This window comes from Canis lupus, chromosome 6, assembly GCF_003254725.2.
Source record: "Canis lupus dingo isolate Sandy chromosome 6, ASM325472v2, whole genome shotgun sequence".
NCBI lineage: Eukaryota > Metazoa > Chordata > Mammalia > Carnivora > Canidae > Canis > Canis lupus.
In genome coordinates this window covers 37,916,519-37,935,741 of record NC_064248.1, presented here as the reverse complement: position 1 = coordinate 37,935,741, position 19,223 = coordinate 37,916,519, and the positions used below count along the sequence as shown (strand labels likewise).

The 19,223-nt window shown below is 52.2% G+C and overlaps 5 non-coding genes across 5 annotated transcripts; 3 read left to right on the top strand and 2 right to left on the bottom strand.

Moving 5' to 3' along the window:
* Positions 1 to 2,174: 2,174 nt before the first annotated feature.
* Positions 2,175 to 2,247, bottom strand: TRNAK-CUU (transfer RNA lysine (anticodon CUU)). The gene has a single exon. It is a non-coding gene; the product is annotated as a tRNA-Lys (tRNA).
* A 2,982-nt stretch (positions 2,248 to 5,229) lies between these two features.
* TRNAP-AGG (transfer RNA proline (anticodon AGG)) lies at positions 5,230 to 5,301 on the bottom strand. The gene has a single exon. It is a non-coding gene; the product is annotated as a tRNA-Pro (tRNA).
* A 220-nt stretch (positions 5,302 to 5,521) lies between these two features.
* Positions 5,522 to 5,594, top strand: TRNAK-CUU (transfer RNA lysine (anticodon CUU)). Its single transcript has one exon. It is a non-coding gene; the product is annotated as a tRNA-Lys (tRNA).
* A 4,964-nt stretch (positions 5,595 to 10,558) lies between these two features.
* Positions 10,559 to 10,631, top strand: TRNAK-CUU (transfer RNA lysine (anticodon CUU)). The gene has a single exon. It is a non-coding gene; the product is annotated as a tRNA-Lys (tRNA).
* Positions 10,632 to 14,015: 3,384 nt separating this feature from the next.
* Positions 14,016 to 14,087, top strand: TRNAP-CGG (transfer RNA proline (anticodon CGG)). Its single transcript has one exon. It is a non-coding gene; the product is annotated as a tRNA-Pro (tRNA).
* Positions 14,088 to 19,223: the final 5,136 nt, after the last annotated feature.

The window sequence follows — 19,223 nt, the reverse complement described above, 5'->3', positions numbered from 1 at the left end:
CAGCCCCTGGTTTCCTCACTTAAGCCCCAGGGTGGTGATGCTGGGTGCCCCTTTGATGCCTCCTGATTCTGGAGTCTCTGAGGGGAGCAGGTCTGCGCAGGACCTGGGGCCCACTGGGATGTGTGTGTGGGGGGGGGAGCGGTGAGAGGCAATTGAGGTAATTAAGCTCCCTGGCCAGCACCTTCTTCTCCTGTGATGAAAACGTTTTAAGACTCTCATCCCTTAAAAGGGAACCACTTCCGCTTCCACCAGCAGGTTAGTTCCTCTCCAAAATCCTTTTCTGAATTAATAACATCTCTCCTTCAGGGTCTGCCCCAATCTGGACACCCAGCGCTGGATTTCGCTTTTTTTTTTTTTTAAGATTTTATTGATTTTGGGGATCCCTGGGTGGCTCAGCGGTTTAGCCCCTGCCTTTGGCCGCAGGGGAGATCCTGGAGTCCCGGGATTGAGTCCCAGGAACGAGTCCCTGCATGGAGCCTGCTTCTCCCTCTGCCTGTGTCTCTGCCTCTCTCTCTCTCTCTCTATCATGAATAAATAAATAAATCTTTAATTTTTTATTGATTTATTTTAAAGGGAGAGAGAGAGTGAGCAGGGAGAGGAGCAGAGGCAGAGGGAGAAGCAGACTCCGCTGAGCAGGGGGCCCGGCCGACCGACTGCAACAGACCCAGATCCCAGCTGAACCCCAGGGGCTGGATCAGGTATGGACCCCAAGGCCAGGTGTGCTCAGTGGACAAGGAGGCACCTTGACCCCAGTGATGGACAGTGGCAAGGCAGGGTGTCTCCCTTGAGGGCTACCCAAATTCTTATTTTTTTATTTAGATTTTATTTATTTATTCATAGAGAGACAGAGAGGCAGAGACACAGGCAGAGAGAGAAGCAGGCTTCACGCATGGAGCCTGACGTGGGACTCCATCCCAGGTCTCCAGGATCACGACCCCGGCAGAAGGCGGAGCTAAACTGCTGGGCCACCGGGGCTGCCCACTACCCAAATTTTTAAATGTCCTTTTTCACATTTAAACGGCCACCATCCCTTAGGGTCCCTTCTGACTGTGCCTGTGCTGGGAGGTGCATCTTGGAGTCCAGGAGGCAGATTCCTCAGCAGAAATGGGGTGACACTCAGGTCAGAGCAGTGGGTCCCTCCAGTGTATGGCTCGGGAGGGGTGGGGTCCTATGGGAGAGAGTATGATCTTGTCCTGGGCAGTGTGTGTGTGGGGGTGTCCAAACCCTGTTCTCAGCTTCATTCCACAGCCCAGCCCTTAACCTGATGAGAGAAGGAGGACCTGGGGGAGCTTTCGCAAGCTGATGGTCTCAGTTTTCCACAGGCGAGAGAAGAGCAGCAGAGCAGCCACCCCAAAATCCGGACTGCGGACTTGCTGACTTGGGGTGTTAGTGTGTGGCAATGCTGACCATCCCCTCTCACCATTCTCCTCTTGTCCATAGACACCTGAATCAAATCCTTCCCCAACGCTCCCAGGAAAGGGGACGGGCCCCAACCAGGGAGGCCAGAGCCAAGAGGGATGGCTTGATGGTCTAGGGGTCTAGGGGTATGATTTTGGATTAGGGTGCAGGAGGTCTCAGGGTCAAATCCTAGACAAACCCTCCTTTTGAGAGCGTTTGGCAGTGGTGGTGTTGCAGTCCCCAGGACACGCGGTCACGCCCACCCGGGTTGTCACCCTCACCTACTCATAGTGGTCTGGTGCCCTCTGTCCTGAGGGGCGTCCTCCCATTGAGTGATGATCATGCCCTGGAATCCCAGGTGCACCCTCACCCCCAAAGGGACAATTTAGTAAAAGTTGAGCTTTTCACGACTGTGCATGTGGGATCCTGCAGTGATGTCCTTTGTCTGTGAGATAATAGGAGCGGCTCCTTCCCTTGACTGAACCCAAGAGAAGACTGGGGTGGGTGGCTTTTCTCACATAGCTAGGTCCAGATCCTTTTCTAAGGTTACTTAGCTCAAAGAGGAAGTTGAGGAATACGGAGGCTGGAGAACCCAGTGTAAGGGGGGGATGTCATTCATCGCCTCTGGTGGCTTTGGCAAGGTGGTAGTATGGGGTGACAGGCTGCTCCTCCCCACCTCCTGCGCTGTTGCTGAGTTTAAGAGGTTGTGCCTAAACCAAACATGCCAGGAATTGCTCAGACGTCCCAGAGGTTTGAGTGGTTCCTGGTTTAAAAGATGCCCATCATGGGGCTCAAACCCACGACCCTGAGATTAAGAGTCTCATGCTCTACCGACTGAGCTAGCCAGGCAGATGCAGCCAAGCTCTGGCAGCTGAGTCTCAGAATTTGATTGGCTTCCGCAACCAAATGGCTGGGCAGATCAGGTTCTGGGGACAGTGGGGCCGTGACCACCTCTGGAGTTCCCTCCCAGCACCCTGCCTGTCGGAACTGCTCAGTGGGAAGCGGGGCCCCAACGGGTGGAGGCGGAGGTGTCACCCTGACCCACAGACAGATGGGCTCCGCGGCCGCCGGGGACACTGCAGGGCGGACAGGACCAGAGCGGATCCGGGCCAGCTGCCCCACCACCCAGGACGTGCAACATGGGGATGGCGAAGTGCAGAGGGACCCATCCTCCCTTACGTAATCAAGCAAACCTGTGTACTTATAATCATTGTTGGACCCACCAGATTCCACTTGGTCGCATGAAAACTCCAATACACTTCCTTGGAATTATCTAAAATCAATTTGTTTTTATTTATGATTTTATTTTTTTTAAATATTTTATTTATTTATTAATGAGAGACTCACAGGGAGAGGCAGAGACACAGGCAGGGGGAGAAGCAGGCTCCATGCAGGTGGCTTTGGGTTGGAGCAGCCCCCACTGCACCCCTGGTCCTGGCCTGGCTCTCTAGAACAAGGAGGAACCTCAGGTAAACAGGCAGGACCCAGCAGATCGCCGCCCTCCCCTACCCCGAACTCTGGGGATGGTTGGCCTCAGTGAATCTGCTCAGGATCCACTGAAATTTCAGACTCCACTGACTGCCGGGTGGGCGCCGGCCCCTCCTGAATACAGATGCAGGGAGGAGTGAGGAGGTCGCAGGGAATCTGGACACAGCCCAGGGGTGTGTGCATGGCCCTGGGGGTATTTTATTTATTTTTATTTTTTCCCCTGGGGGTATTTTAAAACAAAAGGACTGCATTGGTAGAGATATTTGCCCCCACCCTCCCCACACCCCGCAAAAGTGCAAAACTTTTACAAGCGAGGCAATATTATATGTGCTTTAAAATTTAAAAAGTGGAGGAAGGTGGGTTTTAAAAATGCACAGAGATGAAGCAGGCTGTGCATGTGTGGGGGCAGACAGATTTTGAGAACTCAGTGTCTGCTTAGTGTCGCTGTGAACCTAAAATTGCTCTAAAAAATGAAGTCTGAGGACGTCTCTGTGGCTCAGCAGGTGAGCGTCTGCCTTTAGCTCAGGGCATGATCCTTGATCCGGGATGGAGTCCCACATCAGGCTCCCCGCATGGAGCCTGCTTCTCTGTGTCTCTCATGAATAAATAAATAAAATGTTTTTAAAAAACTTTCTTATTGAAAATAAAGTCTGTATTTAAAAAATATTTAAACAGGGGTACCTGGTTGGCTCTGTCAGTAGAGCATGTGACTCTGGATCTCAGGATTTAAGTTTAAGCCCTGTGTTGGGCATGGAGGCTACTTAAGAATAATCATTAAAAATATACAAATAAATTTCTACTACTATTTCTTCCAATACATTTAGACCTGTCCTTTTGGGTCTCTAGCGACTCCTACATTAGATTTTTTAAAAAATTGTTTTTTTTTCCGACATTAGATATTTTATTAAAGTCCCACAAATCCTTGAGGCACCTTCCTTCCTTCCTTTCCTCCTTCCCTCCTTCCCTTCTCTTTCTCTTCCTTCCTTTCCTCCCAAGTCTATTTTCCATTTCTTTCAGGTTGGGTCATTTTTGTCGTTCTACCTTCACATTCACTGATTTTTTCTTCCCTTCCGTCCACATGTTTGTCGTCCAGCCATTAGGCTTTCCATTTCAGTTCTTGCATTCCTCAGCTCTAAGTTTTCCATGTGGTTTCTCTTTATATCTTCTATATCTCTGAGACTTTCAACTTTTATGTTTGTTTCCAGCAGGTTCTTTAAAGCTCTTTCAAACATTTTTAGGACAGTGGCTTTCCCACCTGTCCCCTCCTTTTCAGACAGCTCCAGAATCTTTGTCTTTCAATCACCTTTCCTCCTTCAAGTTGAGATTTTCCTGGTTCTTACTATGACCAGTGATTTTCAGTTGCATCTTGGACATTTTCGGTTTTATGCTTTGAAACTCTGGCTCTTATTTACCGATTCTGACTTAGAGGACTCTTGACAGTGCCCCCCCTGTGGGGGGAGAAGAGGACTCTCCTTTCCGTTTGGAGGGGGTCAGGAGCAGATCACACAAGGTGGGGCCTCCTGTTTGCTGGGCAGGAATTTGAGTTCAGGCTCCCCATCAGGCCTCTGCTGTCACCCCTGACTGGGGGGAAGTGGGGCACCCCATCGACAAGGAGAAGGTTGGGGCGACATTAGACATTAAAGCAGAGCGACCCGGTGTGAGCTGGCCACTGGGCCACAGGCTGAAATGGACCAGCAGTTTTTGTTCGTTCAGGTCACAGGAGGGGCAAGGGGAGGTGACAACCTGGGGTTAAAGTCAAAGTGTCCATTTCGAGTTGGCCCTGCCCCGCGGCCTGACTTGTCCCCTTCTGCAGGGTGACGGCGGGGAAGGGGGTGTGTGTTGGGTGTCCCGGGGGCTCCCTGAATCCGCCCTGGTCATGCCCACAGGAGGCAGCCAGAGTCTGGCTCGCCAGGGATTGTAGCAGGGGGTCTCCCCGGCCTGGGCCCCCCGCCACTCCCGCGGAAGAGGGAGAGGGTCGCGGGCCGAGCCCCGCCGGACCGGCTCAGCGCCCCCCTGGGGCCAGGCGGGGAAAACCACCTGGGAGCGCAGGGGCTGCAGGGGGTGCGCGGGGCGGGGGGGCCCGGGCTCCGGCTGTGCGGTCGGCTGTGATCCGGCTGCTCCTGGAGGTCTCTCTGCAGGCCTCGGCTCCCTCAACTCAACGTGGAGCTCAAATCCGGGCCTCAGCGATTCAGAAACTCGGGCCGAACTCTGGCCCTTCCAAGCGGGGTAGCGGGCTGAGCAGGCAGTGGCACATCCGGCCGATTTGGTTCCTGCAGGAGGCCCTGGGCTGGTTCCCGAACTTGCACGGGGCCCCAGGAGAGTTTGCGAGGAAGGAAAAAGCTAGGGCTCGTCCGGGATTTGAACCCGGGACCTCTCGCACCCTAAGCGAGAATCATACCCCTAGACCAACGAGCCGCCCTCGGGGAGAGTCTACCCGAACTTATTTCTAGTTCTCTACTGGTCCGGGTTAACCGCCTCGCGTTCCCACGCCCTGGTGCGCTGCCTCCCACTGCCCTGGCGCCGGAGGCAGTTAGGCCTGCGTCACCCGCCCTGAGGCAGGTTGCAACCTCGGCTCTTTGCAGCACTTGCCTTTGATACTTAGAGTACCAGGGAGGTAGGGACACTTCTCGTCTTCGCCTGGCTAGCTCAGTCGGTAGAGCATGAGACTCTTAATCTCAGGGTCGTGGGTTCGAGCCCCACGTTGGGCGTGTGGTTTTGATGGATAAAGAGGCCTTAAGATATCGGAATGCAAGGGAAGTATTATCATTTCCAGAGGCTTTTCACAATCTAGTCCAGTGGCAGATGCTTCCAGGGGGACTTCTGCATCGCACCTTCTGAGTGGTTGAGTGAAGCAATGTAAATATTTGGGTCCCCCAGTTTGGCGGGAGAAGACTATCATCTTGTAGATTAGTCACTGCGCCCCCACGTCTGACTGGGGAACAGGTTCAGTCCCAGAGCTTGAAGTGTGCGTGTGTTGGGGGTGATGGGAGGGTGCTCCACTCTCCAGGTCCTGGATGGGGCTCCCAGGAGGAGGCTCCCAAGCAGAGCCCCCCATCCCCACCCTGTGCCTGAGGAGGGACTGCTCAGAATTCCCCCCAACCCCCACCCCAGCCTGGAGGTCAGTGGCCTTGCATTTGGATGGCGTCTCAACTTGGCTCCACTCTCCTGGGTGAAAGGGAAATGGAGGCAAGGAGTTTTGTTTTCCATTTTGGAGGAGAGGGAGAAGAAGGGTATAGGTTTCCCATCAGATGATTTTCTGTTCTTTTGCAATGGTTTATACTGTTAGAGTCCCGGCTCAGTGTTCGACAGGACTGGGTTTTCTCTCTGTGTTGGTGGGAACCGAGGCTCCTCTAGAAGAGACACCGCAGGCTGATTCGCCCCTCCCCTGGGCCCCTGGAACTCCAGGTCCCCAGCTGGAGGACCCGGTCCCCTCCTGTCAGAAGGCCCCTTCTTCTTCTCCCTTGGGGGCACCTTTAGTCTCAGGAATCTTTCCTTATGTTCTTAGCATAAAAGAAAGCTTGGTTTACTAGGTAGGTCCATACAATGCAGTCACTTTTTGGAAAAAAAGTCTTGCTGACTCAGTACCTCTGTAGTTCTACATGGCTGCCATAGCAAGTGACCCCAATCTGAGTGACTTAAAACCAACATAAATATATTTTCTCACACTTCTGGAAACCAAAGTCTAAAGTCAAGGTGCCAGCTGGCCACCTTTTCTACTCTGTCTAAAGGCTCTAGGGAAGAACCCTTCCTTGCCTCTTCCAGCTTCCGGTGGCCAGGGCCATCTTTAGCTTAAGGACCCATCACTCCAGTCCCATATAGGTTTCTTCCTTCCATCAGCCTCTGTGTTTCACATAATCACATAATCTTTTTATAAAGACACCAACTATTAGGGTGGGGCCCACCTTGTTTGAGGATGACCTCACTTTCACTAATTCTGCGTGCAAAGACCCTACCTTCTGGGGCCTTTGGCTCCACGGCCGGTGGCTCTGTGGTTGAGCATCTGCCTTTGGCTCAGGTCATGATCCCAGGGTCTTGGGATTGAGTCCAGCATCAGGCTCCCCCTCCCCAGCAGGGAGCCTGCTTCTCCCTCTGCCCATGTCTCTGCCCCTCTCTGTGTCTCTCATGAATAAATAAATTTAAAAATTTAAAAAAAAAACACCCTTCTGAGGTTCTGAGTGGCCATGAATTAGGAGAACACCATTCAACCCTGTATATTAAATTTTTTTTCAGGGAAAAAAGGTAATTTTATATTCTTTTTAATTTAAAAAATTTTTGCTTAAGTAATCTCTGCATCCAATGTGGGGCTCAAACTCACAACTCCAGGATCAAGAGTCAGATGCTCTATTGATTGAGCCAGCCAGGCACCCCAACATTCTTTCTAAATAACAATTATATTTTACTGGGATATGTGCCCAGGTAGGGCCTGTACTGCCTCTCCAGCCTTAGAATCAGTTTGCATAGTGCTATTGTCGGTTCCTATTTCACATTGATTTTTTTGCACTGCTTGCACGGATACTGCGGAAAAACCCAGGTTTGCAAAAACATAGCAATCGTCAGACATTGAAATCCAACTGCCTTGAGCTAGTAGTTCACAGAATATGGTGTCTGATGGATACTGAGTATTGCTGTTTCTCTCGAAACTTTAAAATATCCCTGGGAATTTTAAAATACTCTAAAGGTGCCTCCAGACACAGATTGGAAACCACAGAACAAAGCCAAAAGCATCACCTTGAGTATAGAGGTTGAGTGCTTTAGGAACAGAAGTAGCTGGCATCACAGTGAGCTCATGCTGGTGGTTCCTTGGGCAGAGGTTTGGAGGTGATTGTTTTGGAAGTGGCTGCACCCTGAGCCCAGTCTCACCTGAGGATCCTGTCAATGTCTGAGTAACACCTTGACCCAGGCCAACCTTTTAGCCTTCCCCAATCTGAGGTGTCAAGATCCCAGGCCTGCTGGAGGTATCCCTCCCTCGTGATCTGAAAAGACACCACGGCTAGGCCCCACACTGCCTACTTCAGCAAAAGAGGCCTCTTAGGATTGAATTCAGGACCTCTCACATCTAAAACAAGAAAAACATCCAGGATGCCTGGATGAGTGTCTGCCTTTGGTTCAGGGCGTGATCCTGGGGTCCCGGAATTGAGTCCCGCGTCAGGCTCCCTGCGAGGAGCCTGCTTCTCCCTCTGCCTGTCATTCTCTCTCTCTCTTTCTCTCTCTCTCATGAATAAATAAAGTCTTTATATATTTTATTTATTTATTTATTCATGAGAGACACAGAGAGAGAGAGAGGCAGAGACACAGGCAGAGGGAGAAGCAGGCTCCATGCCAGGAGCCCAACACGGGACTTGATCCCAGGTCTCCAGGATCACACCCTGGGCCAAAGGTGACGCTAAACCGCCACCCGAGCTGCCCATAAATAAAGTCTTTTTTTTTCTTAAAGATTTATTTATTTATTCATGAGACACATGAGAGAGAGAGAGAGAGAGAGAGAAGCAGGCAGAGGGAGAAGCAGGCTCCATGCAGGAAGCCCGATGTGGGACTCGATCCTGGGTCTCCAGGATCACACCCCGGGCTGCAGGCGGCGCTAAACCACTGTGCCACCGGGGCTGCCCTAAATAAGGTCTTTTTAAAAAAATGCTTAGGCCAAAAAAAAAGTCCCTTTGGTTGGTGGTCTTTGGTGGCTCTAACTTATTTCCCTCACCCATCTGGCATATGGACTTGATATCCCCTCGTGGGTGAGACAGGCTTGGCCAGGGAGGAGTATGCCCTCATATCTGGAGTTGGGGATGCCAACTCTGGAACTTGTTTTAAGACCCCTGGAGATGCTCCTAGGGCTGGGCACCCTGTGCCCTGCAGCTTCCCTCCACCCCAGAACACTGGGAAAGCAGACATACCATCAGTCTTTGCTCCATCCCTTGCCCCATGCCCCATGCCCCATGCCAGAGGGCAGGGATGACGGTAGGGATGGGGAGTCAGAGACGCTGGGACAGTCTAAGCAGAGGACAAAGTGAAGGTCCAGGCCAGCTCTGCAGACTGGAAGGTCTTTTACTCACTGTCAGGGATAACCATGAGTCTCTGGGTCCTAGTTCCTACCTGGCCTTGGGTGGACCTTGGTCCCCTTTGCAGGTAACAAGCTACCCGGAGAAGAAAAAGTATTAGAGAGAGGGCTCATCTGGGATTTGAACCTGGGACCTCTCACTCCCAAAGTGAGAATCATATCCCTAGACCAACAAGCCAAACTGACTATACCTGTGCTCTTGATTCTGTCCACTTGCCTCCCCCTCACTCAGGGGCAGCAGTGTCCCAGATGCCCATCCCAAGGCGGGAGGACTCTGCTCACTTACCCCCCCCCCCACCACCACCAAGGGTGAAGTTCCACACTGCCGGTCCCAGAGTCCCAGGGGTCAGCTTCCCCCAGAGCGCCTGTCACCAGGCTCAGGAACTTGGGCCACGGAGCTGGGGGCACCCTCAGGACCACGTGGGAGCTCCCCAGGGGCCTCAAAGTCGAGACTAGGGCAGCCTGCCCTCCCCACTCACCAGCACCCCCCACCAGCCCAGGCGTATCTCTTCTGCTAACAGAGGGGAGAGGGACGGGGATCCGGGGCAGTTCCGGGCCTCCTGTCCTTGGCCAAGCCCGTCCTCCTCTGGGCTCTGTCCCCAAAGCCACCGTGTGGCTCTGGGTCCCCTGAAGTCGCAGTGTCTGTCCCGGCGCTGGGCACTGGCCGGCACCCCTCGCCGGCGGTGCCATCCGTGGGGGCCTCCAGGCGCCGCCCTCGTGGGCAGGTGGTCCTTCTGGAAACCAACCAGAAAGGAAGAGGGTGGCCCTGACCTGACCTTCTGCAGTCCCCTGGGGCGCTAGGGGGTCCTCTGGGTCTCCCGCTTCACGCCCTGCTGCCGCCCCAAGGTGTGGGGGGGGGGGACCGGGGGAGGAGACTGGGGGTTTGAAAGTGAGACTCCTCGGGTGTGGGCGAGAGCTCTGGGGCCACGCAGAAGGCACCGCGTTGGCCTCGCCAGGACCTTGACCCCCGTGCCCCTGTCTTCCCAGGCTGCAAGAGGGCGCTCGCCTGCTGTGTGCCACGGGAGGAGAGGGGCGCCAGGGAGGGGGCCGCCTGGGTTCCCACCCCGGAGCTGGGAGGGAAGAGGGCGCTTAAGCACCGCCGGCCTCTGCTGGATCCCGGCCCAGGGACGGTGGAGTCTCCGGGCCTCGGGGCCACCCAGGAAGCTGCTGCCCAGTGCTGCGGGGCCCCTGGGCCTCCTTCTTTCTGACCCTCTGGGTCAGTGTGCCTCCCTTTCTCCCCATGAATTTCGGACCAGGCGGTCGTCCCCCCCACCCCGCCTTGCTGCTTCCAATCCTGAGGTTCTCAGTTTCTTTCTTTTTTTTTTTTTTTTTTTTTAAGATTTTATTTATTTATCCATAGACACAGAGAGAGAGGCAGAGACACAGGCAGAGGGAGAAGCAGGCTCCACTCAGGGAGCCCGAAGTGGGACTCGATCCCAGGTCTAAGAGGATCACACCCTGGGCTGCAGGCGACGCCAAACCGCTGCGCCACCGGGGCTGCCCGGTTCTCAGTTTCAGGCAAAGGAATCATGTTGGAGACAGTACTGGTCGTGGTGGGGGGGGGGGGTCTCTTGCCCCCCACCGCTTCCCCTTCCCTTCCCTGGGGGGTAGGGCTGGTGTGCCCGGCTAGCTCAGTCGGTAGAGCATGAGACTCTTAATCTCAGGGTCGTGGGTTCGAACCCCACGCTGGGCGTGAAGCTTTTACAAGCCTCGGTGAATAGGATTAATGGTTTCAGTTGCACCCAAAGACCACACCCCTGGGCTGGACCCGCAACTTCTGGAAGACTCACAGCCTCATGCAGGGAGAAGGTGAGACACTAGAGTTGCTCAGGAAAGGTCTAAGCCTAGTCCTTTCCACACAGATTGTGGACCTGAGTTGCATTTGCATTATGAGGTTTTGGTGTGTTTTTCCTCCCTGGAGGCACAGCAGGAATAGCATAGCTCTGGGGAGTCATTCCTGCAATTCAGGCTTCTCACATGCCACACTCAGATGCCCTCCTACCCCAACCCACGGGTGAGCATGTTTCCTAACTATTTTGAAGAGACGAGGACTGCCCAGTTGCCTGGACCCCTGGGGTGGACGGGTCTTGGATCTGACTCCTTGGACCTTCCCAGAGTGGGTGCAGATGTAAATTAAATATAAAGGGGTGACATTCTCCTGATCCTGGGCTTCTGAGTTCACTGGAGATGCAGGGGCTGAAGGCTCCCCTCTCCCCAGCCCCCTCCCAAGTGCAAGGAATTCAATCCTGTGAAAATTACCTTGAGTTTCAGTCACAGACCGAGGACAGCCTGCCAGCCCCCAACGCAGTCTTTCCCAGCTAGGACCAAGGGTGGGGCTCTGGTTTTTCCCAGGCGGTGGGGAAGGATGGAGAGAGGGGCAGGGGTGGAGCTATGGAGGTGCGGGACACGCCAGCCTCAGGGTCAGAGAACAGAGTCCACAGGTGCAGGGAACAGGAGGTTTTGCACCTATGGGGGTCTGTTTGCCCAGCCCTAGATCTGGAGAAGAAACCTGGAGCCCTTCCTTTAGCACAAGTTTCAAAACTTCCTCCCCCATCCCAGGAGACCCAGTCCTAGGGTGGCAGGTGTCCAGGGTGGCTGGGCAGCTGGGAGGTTCAGAGAAGGGAGAAGGCTCCGTTCGCCTGAAGCTGGGTCAACATGGAGAGAACACCTCCAATCTACTCCACCGGCCCCAGCTACCTCGGGGGGTGGCGGGGGGTGGGGGGAGAGCACTGAACTCTGGATCCACTGCTTTTGAAAGGAAGATGAGGGCTCTAGAAGCCCACGGGGCTTCGTCATAACCTCCTTGGTAGATTCAGAAAGGAGAGAAGAGTGAGTCTCGTCTTTGCTTGGGGCCTAGAGTTTTATTGACAACGGTGGTTCCAGGCACATGTTTTCTCAGGCGTCCAGGAGCACAGGGGAGTTAGGTATTCTCCTAAGTCACTTATACCCTGAAGCCAGGGGTCCTGATGAATCAGTGGTCTCGGAAAACATTCATGATGACTCCCACCTACCAGTTCTTAGATGCTATCTGTTGTGCTGGAAGGATCCAAGGAAATCATTAATTCCTTGACCTTTGCAAGGAGGACATATGTTATGTCCTATGAGGCGGGGGGTGCAGATCCTACAGCAAGAACGTAAACAGGAAAAGGAGTGAAAAAAGCAGTTTTCACGGAGTCCCTTTAGCACCTTTGTCTCACAGCCATCCAGGTGGCCCATCTAAAATACCTGATGGGCTGTAACCAGCCAAGGTCTGACTTTGCAGCAGGATTCAGACCTAGATCTCAGGGGCTTTAGAGTGGCTCTGAGTACATTTCCCCAGAGAGGTAGGGGTGGAGCTGCGGAGACAGAGGAGGGTGGACGGGAGGCTGGGACCATTGGCTACAGGTACTGCACCAGCCCGAGGCCCTGGCGGAGAGCCTCTGGTCAGAGTTTGTAAAACTGTCCCCCATGGGGTTAATGAGATTAAAACTGTCACCAGCAAGACTCTCATGGCTTTGGAAACTATTCCCCACGATTTCCTTATTTGCCTCAAATAAAGTTTCCTTTATGTGACAGCTCCATCCAGTGTAGTCTCTACCTATAACTCACCAATGACCCTGTGTCACAGGAGTACAGGGGGAATGGAGCTGGTGGTCACTTGGGTCCTTGGCCTCTGAGAGCTGCAGAGCCAGAGTTGAGCTGGGGGCCAGGGTACCCTCTTCTGTCTCAAATTAGCCAGACTGGGCATTTCGCAGGGAGAACGGGCCATCACTCCCACAGCATGATTGTTCTAACTTCTTTTAAAAAGATTGGAGCAGTGAGGCGCCTGGGTGGCTCAGTTAAGGGCCTTCCTTTGGCTCAGGTCATGATCCCGGGGTCCCGGGATGGAGCCACGCATCAGGCTCCTGGCTCAGCAGGGAGCCTGCTTCTCCCTCTCCCCCTCTACTTGTACTCTCTCTGTAATAAATAAATAAAAATAAAATCTTTAAAAAGATCGGATCAGTAACATAAGGGCTGAGCTGGATTTATTCCAGGAAAGCAAGGTTGGTTTTATGTGCAAGAAAATCTATCAAAGTAGTCACTCATATTGATGGAATGAAAAAGAAAAGTCATAAATGTTTGTAAAAACGCTTGATGTAATTCACAGCTGTATTAACCACGGTTTGTATTCTCCGTATTCTAGGACGGTTTGACATCTTGGGCGCCGTGCTAGCTGGGGAGAGACTGCCCCTCCGCGGCTGGCTAATTCCCAGAGATCCTAAAAACGATTTGCCTGCTAATAGACCTTTCATATGCAAACCAGCCAATTGTGAGTCCACACTCACCCATCCTCCTCCTTGTCTGACACACTGGCCAGTATTTCCCGGGTCCTAAGTCACCCAGGGTCAGATACCAGACAACTAGGGACAGCCCCTATGTCCCATATCCCACTGAATTATCCTAACTAGCCAATCCTAAACTGTTTACCCTGCCTTGACTTGCCTTTCCCACGGAAACAATTTGCCCAGAACTGCGGGAGGCTCCCAAGGGGGTCGTCGCCCGCCCTTGGGGGCTTGGGGATCCACAGGGAGAAGCAGACCCCGCTCAGGGCCCTTCCTTCCCCGCACCCAGACTGGCAGCCTTGAGCTGGGCGCCTGAAACCGAGCCACCATCTCCCCCACCGTGCCTCCTCCCGGGGATTGGAGGGCCACGGCGGCTGGTGCCATCCCCTTGCTCTGCCCCGCTCGCCAGCCACCTTCCCCAGGCCCCACGGCAGGCACCGCCTGAGGCCTTGGGTCCCCCCGCAGAGCGGGCGCTCCTTCCGCTGTGGGTGCAGGGGTGCTCTGGCGCCTCCGTCCTCGTCTTCCCCTCCCCTACAGTTTGCTTCCCACTCCCCTGGGGGCAGGAGTCATCCCCAGTCGGGCTCCGCTGATCCGGCATCCTGGGCCTGGGCGGCTGTGCCCCCGCCCACCTAGGGCCGCGGGGCCTCCCCAGGGCCACCCCAGCGCTCAGCCCCTCGCCTGGCTCCCAGGACCCGCTCAGCCCACCCGGGAACGAGCCCGGTCACGCGCGTGCAAACAGTTGTGAGGCAAGCGTCGGTAACCGCCCTCGCGTGCCAGGCTCGTTGGTCTAGGGGTATGATTCTCGCTTCGGGTGCGAGAGGTCCCGGGTTCAAATCCCGGACGAGCCCGCGGTGTGCGCCCCTCCTCTCCGCTATTTTACGCGCCGGACCGCTCGTGGGGTGCGGGCTCCGGGCCCTTACGTATTCTGGGGGTCCTCTGGCCCGAGTGAGGTGTGCTGCTGCAAGTGTAAATGTACATTGGGTTTGAAGGTTTTTACAAGAAAAGTAAGATGTCTTACTACGTGCTGAAGTTATAATTTGGATATTTTGCTTGTATCAAAGATATTATGACAATTAATTTTACCTGTTTCTTTTTACTCATTGTTATTATTTTTTAATGTGCTAGTGGAAAATGTTAAGCGACAGATGTGGCTTGTATCTGTGGCCTGCAATAACGGCCCGCTGGGCCTGGGGCATGACTCTTTGCGGGGTTAGAGGCCCTGGGTCCAAACGCTGACCGAGCTCATGATTAGAAAAAACGTCCCTTCGGGTTTGGGGACCACAGCACGGAGGGGAGGGGGCGCCGGGGGCGTGGCATCCTCCCAGCCCGGGGTGTGGGCTCTGGGCTGAGGACAAGATGCCTAGCCAGGCAGGCCTTACTTTCACCATCTGTTAAACAGGGATGGTTCTAACTTTGATTTATTTAAAAGATCATCATTTCTGCTGCTGATTTGTAATGCAACTTTTTCACAAATCAAGAGTCTGGGGAAAAAAAAAAAGAGTCTGAGTATATGTTGTTCTGATACTTCACCACTTTGTTCCACGTCTGTTTATCCTTGTGCCCAAACCAGTTTAGCTTTAGGGGTAAGTCTTGATATCCAGGAGTGTTAGTCTCTCAAATTTGTTTTGGTTATTATTGACCCTTTGCACTTTCATGTAAGTGTGAGAATCAGCTTGTCAGTTTACACAAAAATAGTGATTGGGATTTCAACTGTTTTAGCATCGATTCTGTAGATCAGTTCTGGGTGACTTGACATCATTACAATATTGGGTCTTTCAACTCATAAACATGATGTATCCCTTGTTTATTAGAGGATTCTTGGGATCTCTGGGTGGCGCAGTGGTTTGGCGCTTGCCTTTGGCCCAGGATGCAATCCTGGAGACCCAGGAACGAATCCCATGTCTGGCTCCTAGTGTATGGAGCCTGCTTGTGTCTCTGCCTCTCTCTCTCTCTGTGTAACTATCATAAATAAAAAATTAAAAGGAAAAAAAGGATTCTTTAACTTCTCAGAATAGTGTTTTACGCTTTATTTAAAAAAAGAAAAAAAAATTTTATTTATTTATGAGAGACACACAGAGAGGCAGAGACACAGACAGAGGGAGAAGCAGGCTCCATGGAGGAGCCTGATTGATGCAGGACTCAATCCTGGAACCCCAGAATCAAAGGCAGATGTTCAACCGCTGAGCCACACAGGTGACCTAGTGTTTTATGCTTTTCTAAGGTAGATTTTGTACATTATTCATTAGAATTTTTGCTAGGTATGTGATATTGTTGATACTATTGTAAATTATATGTTTGGATATGATTTTCCCTTTTTTGCAGATATACAAAAATACAATCAATGTTTATGTACTAATCTTGAATTCAGTGACACTGTGAAAACTTACATATTATTTCTAATCTATAGAATTTTCTATATATTCAGGCATGTCATCTATGGATAATGGCAGTATTACTTCCCCTCCTGGGCAGCCTAGGTGGCTCAGTGGTTTCACACTGGCTTCTGCCCAGGGTATGATCCTGGAGACCTGGGATTGAATCCTGTGTCGCATGGAGCTTGCTTTTCCCTCTGTCTCTCTCTCTCTCTCTGTGTGTCTCATGAATAAATAAATAAAATCCTTTAAAAAATTGCTTCCCATCCTTATCTATACTTTTTAATTACTTTTCTTGTCTTATTGCACTAACTAGAACCTCCAATAAAATAGAAATGTGATAAAAGGCATTCTTGTTTTGTTCCAGAATTCAGAGAGAAGCCTCCAAAATTCTTCTATTAAATATGTTTGCTGCCTTTTGTTTTAAGAGTTACCACTTGATAGTACTGTTGCTGTGTAACACTGCCAAACTTAGTGGTGTAGAACCACATATTTTGGGACACTTGGGTGGCTCAGTCCGGGAGCTTCAGACTCTGCCTTTGCTTGGTTGGTGGTCTTAGAGTTGTAATCTCAGGGTCCTGGGATCAAGCACCTTGTTGGGCTCCCTGCTCAGTGGGGAGCCTGCTTCTCCCTCTGCGGCTACCCCTACTTGTTCTCTGTCTCTCTCTCTCTCTGTCTCTTTCTCTCTCTGTCAAATAAATAAGTAAAATAAAATAAAGCAATATGTTTTTATGCTTAGGAATTCTGTAGGTCAGGAATTCAACAGGGAATAGCAGGTATAACCTGTATCTGTTCAATTGGAACTTGTCTGCGAAGACTTGAAGTCTAACAGCATCAGTAGACTCCTTTACTCACATGGTTGTCATATGAGCAGCTCAGCTGGGACGGTGGAATGGAGCATCTACACATGATTTGATTTTTACATGTGGCTTGGGCTTCCTCATAGCATGGAAGCTCCAGGCTAATTGAATTTCTTACCTGTCAACTTTGGAACTCCCAAGTGTCTGTTCTACTGGACAAAATGGAACCTGTGTCTCTCTTTATGACCCACCCTTGGCGCTTCTACAATTTCACTTCTGCTATAGGTTTATTGGGTGAAGAAATTACTGAGTCTCCAGGGGAAGGGATACAGACCTCACCCCTTGGTGGAAAGAGTGTTAAAGAATTTGTGATCATTGAAAAAAATAGCTTTATTAAATATAAGTGATATGCAATAGCCTACGCACATTAAAGTCCACAGCTTTGTAAGTTTTTTTTTAATTTTTATTTATTTATGATAGTCACAGAGAGAGAGGCAGAGACACAGGCAGAGGGAGAAGCAGGCTCCATGCACCCGGAGCCCGATGTGGGATTCGATCCCGGGTCTCCAGGATTGTGCCCTGGGCCAAAGGCAGGCGCCAAACCGCTGCGCCACCCAGGGATCCCAGTTTTGTAAGTTTTGACATTTGTGTGCACCTCCAGCATTACCACAGTCAAGGCAATGAACATATTCATCACCTCCAAAAGTTTTCTTATGGTTCTTTGTTGTCTCCCCTCCTACCTCTCAACACCAGCTTGCTGAGGTGGGTTGGGTTTTTTTGTTTGTTTGTTTGTTTTTGTTGTTTGTTTTGGTTTTATAATCGAGAGAGTACATTCCGTTTGTCAAATGCTTTTACGGCAAGTACCAAGATGATCATACGCTCTTTCTTTTTTTTAGTCATAAAATGTACATTGGTTTTTAAATGCACACATCCAAAAAAAAATAAATGCACACATTCTAGATTGATGGGTGTGTGGTTTTTCTTTTTAAAGATTTATTTATTTATGATAGACATAGAGAGAGAGAGGCAGAGACACAGGCAGAGAGAGAAGCAGGCTCCACGCAGGGAGCCGGTCCGTGGGACCCGACCCCAGAACTCCAGGATCACGCCTGGGGCTGAAGGCAGATGCCAAAACCACTGAGCCACCCGGACTTCCCCAGGTGTCAGAACTTTAAAAATACTGCTCCTCTGTCTCCTAGCTTACCTTACTTTTGAGGAGAAATCTACTTTTATTCTTACCATTGTTCCTCCTTATGTAATGTATCCCATTTGGCCGCTCTTAGGATTTTTCTCTTTATCACTCATTTTAAGCAATTTGATTATGATATGTCCGGGTGTGGTTCCCTTCATGTTTCTAGGGAATCGCCGAGTAAATCAGCCGAGAGCAGAGTCGAGGGCCCACCCCCAGTTCCCTTCCGGGCCTACACGGGCTGTGGCCCCGGGGACCTCACTGGAGCCGCGCGGCGCCTGCTGTGTGCGGAGGGTGCAACCCCTGCCCCGCCCCCGCCCTCGCGCCTCCCGGGCTGGGCTGGTGCGCCCCGGGAACCCGCGACCTGCGCGCGCTCCGGCGTGGGACTCTGTTCAGGGCGTGGGCGTCTCTGGCCTCCCGCGGCGGTCAAGGGCTTTGCCGTGTGGACCGGAGAACAGAGGATCCTCCCTCGTCCCCACAGGTGTTGGACCCAGTAGCTCACAGAAGCACCAAATCTAAGGTGTCAGCATCCGCAACTGGGGGGATTGACTAATTCAGCAGCCATCGGAAAATCCAACGTCCCAGGTGGGGCTCAGTTCTACGCACTTGAGACTAAGGGTTTCACCGAGCTGGCTGGGAAAGCTTCAGCAACCCCACACCTAATCAGAGATTTCTGGAGGCGCCAAAAAGTTCGGGGCGAAGTCAGGACTTAAGGCAGGCCTGGCCTGGCCTGGAATCTACCCCTCCAGGCACCGAGCGACTCAGTGCAGCCAGAAAGGTCTGGGAGGACCTCCTATCCTGCACCTCCCCCACCTCATCATCCCAGACAAGAGTGAGCAAATCTGCTGCTATGGGGGGGAGGGGCTGGTTTGGACACAGATGCATGGGGCCTGGCGTGGGCTGCGGGGGGGGGGGGGGGGGGGCACCAAAAAGGATTGTGCCTTGCATCTTTTGGGCGGTGGACCCAGTCCACTCCATGGATGGGCTCCATGGCTGGTTTGTGACCGAAGTGGTCCCCAGGCCTGAGGGAGGGAAATACAAAGCGCCCTCCCCCCCAAAAAATTAAGTCATTAATTGGACAATAATTGTGAGTTCCAGCGTTCTGATTTCTGTCAGGATGATGCACTCCATGCTTCTTCTGAAATACCAGAGATCAGGGCAGCCCGGGTGGCTCAGCGGTTTAGCGTCTGCCTTCTGCCCAGAGTGTGATCCTGGAGACCCGGGATTGAGTCCCGCGTGGGGGCTCCCCACATGGAGCCTGCTTCTCCCTCTGCCTGTGTCTCTGCCCCCCCCCATGTCTATCATGAGTAAATAAATAAGATCTTTTTTAAAAAGTGAAATATCAAAGATCAAATCATGTTTCCACTTGCTTTTTGCGGCCACCAAGGTCCAGCCCTGCAGTGGGCACCTGCATCTGTGGGACTTCTGCATGCTCGATGCCCCAAGCCACCCCATCAGTGAGGCTTAGGGACACAGCTCTGCTAGGGGACACTAGAGCCTGGTCCTGGTTCAAAAGGCAAGGCTGTTGGTGGAAGAATTTCCCCCGGGGTCCGGTTGTCATGTTTCTCAATGAAGAGAGTCACCAGTGGTGGATCTCCCTCCTCTAAGGAGTTGTGGGGTTTT